Consider the following 2480-nt stretch of genomic DNA (forward strand, 5'->3'; position numbering starts at 1 on the left):
AACGGCAGAGTTTTTGTTATTGGCTTAGAAAGAAGAAATAAAAAATTAACCTCATATGAAATAGTTTTTAGTGGTTCTGTAATGTCTGCTGTATGGAGGACCAACTCTGCCATATTTAAAAATAAATACATAAATAAATAAATGCTCAATAAATATATAAGCATACAATTAATTGCCAACAAAAATACAATAAACAAATAAATGTAAGTAGAAATTAAATTATAAAGTGAGACATAAATGTATATAACTCTTAATTAGCTTCTTTATTTTTTTGCCTTTGTAATATTTACGTTATTTATGTATTTTTGTTGGCAATATAAAATATAAGTAATTAAAAAATAAAGTTGAAGAATATAAAGGACAAAAAAATAAATAACGTAAATATTACAAAGGCAAATAAATAAAGAAGCTAATTAAGAGTTATATACATTTATGTCTCACTTTATAATTTAATTTCTACTTACATTTATTTGTTTATTGTATTTTTGTTGGCAATTAATTGTATGTTTATATATTTATTGAGCATTTATTTATTTATGTATTTATTTTTAAATATGGCAGAGTTGGTCCTCCATACTGCCGGGGACAGAGGTTAAAACAGGTGATCAGCAGGGTTTGCTGAGTCCTTCAAAAAGTATGCTTCCTGCAGGCAGCTATAGGTGACAGTGTTTACCAGGGCTGCTAGATGTGGGTTGGTCATCTGTCCTTTGTTTTTGACTCCCTGCAAAGCATTTTAATTGGCTCCTTGTCTATTTCCATAGCACGATATATCAGAGCAGGTATTTGTTGTCCTTCAGACATAGAGGACTTTTCATCCTCCTTTTTTGGATTTATTTTTGGTCTTTTAAACTCACCATTTGCGTATTTTGCCAATAGAATCCTGATCACCATATGTGCGTGTAAGATCCACACATGAACAGCACAAGATCAATTAATGCACATAATAATTCAAACAAGCACATAAAATTGACTTATTCACAAGACAAGATATCCTGATTTATAAACTACCAGTGTTCTTTGTACTCCATCTGTGTGTTTATTTTTTTTTAACTGATCTGACTTGACGCTATGATTTGCAATAAATTAGTTAACTTCATTATTTTAGCCAATCACAAGAATATATACAACTAATTGATGGAAGAGTAGCACCTTGCTACATCTGGAGGGGGAGTGGTGGCCTAATGGTTAGAGCATTGTGTTTGGGTGCCGGAGGTTTTTAGTTCAAGCCTCACTCCTGCAGACTGCGACTCTAGCTCCTTGCGAAGACCCTTAACCCCACACTGCTCCCTGGGCACCACACATGGCAGCCCACTGCTCCCCAAGGGGATCGGTTAAATGCAGAGGTAAATTTCTCCAGTGTGAGATCAATAAAGTTAAATTATTATTATGATCTCCTACTGTCAGCTCTCTTTGCTACAGAGTGGGGTACAGTCCATGTACTCTGTCTTGCTCTGGCGCACTCTCTATTGGAGGAGGATAACAGAGTTTGAACAGAGTGCAGAGTGGTCCAGCGGTCAGCACTAATATATGACATAATAGCACGAATATATGACATAATAAATGATTTATTTTAAAAGCCTTCCACAAACCTCTAAATATCATTCATTACTTCATCAAGATTTTCTGTCTTTAATTGAAAAAAGCTTTGTTTCCACTGCACTCTTTTCCTTATCTATTTTATTACTTTATTGTTTTTTTTTAATGTGGAACTGTTTTGTATTTAATATAATGTTATAAAACATATATCTTAATAAACTTGAAACAACAGTAACCAAAGTAGATTTTAAAATAAAAACGCAAACAAAAGCAGAACATGGAAAATGGCAGCTGGAGCAGGATATCCCATCCAAATATGGTATGGGTCTGACATGTGGTCAGTCTTCGCCTCTTTCTTTCTGCATTTCTTCCTACTTTTCCATACAGCAACACCATCACCCCTGTGGTATATGTTCTTGTGATTGGCTGTAACAATGGAATCAAGTAGGTGGTTGATAATCATAGCTTGTTAAAAAAAAGACCACTGGTAGTTTAAAGATACAGATATGATTATGCTTACATCACAAATAGTGTGAATTGTGAATCTAGTTTTTTGAATATGTACATTTTATGTGCTTGATTTAACCATTATATGCACATGTGGATCTTTATCCTTTGCTTTTGTGGATCACATTTTTGAGTTTGTGAATATTGAGACTCTCCTACCTCCATAGATGAGCTATCTTTAGAAATCTGAAAATTGTATCCAATGATGAACCAGACTTGTAAAGGTACGCAGTTCCTTTTTCATAGATCTTACTTATTTCTCCATAGATCTTACTTATTTCTGTTTTTTTTTTTTTTTTTTTTCCATGATGTCACAGAAGAAGAAGCTGTGAAGGTGGACCGCCAATGAACTCAAATGTACTGAATAATTCAGTTTCGGAGGCTCACAAAGCTCTAATATATTCACCTAGGTTTCCCAGATTTGTTTAAAGGCAAAC

This window comes from Cyprinodon variegatus, unplaced genomic scaffold, assembly GCF_000732505.1.
Source record: "Cyprinodon variegatus isolate N-32 unplaced genomic scaffold, C_variegatus-1.0 Scaffold73, whole genome shotgun sequence".
Lineage (NCBI taxonomy): Eukaryota > Metazoa > Chordata > Actinopteri > Cyprinodontiformes > Cyprinodontidae > Cyprinodon > Cyprinodon variegatus.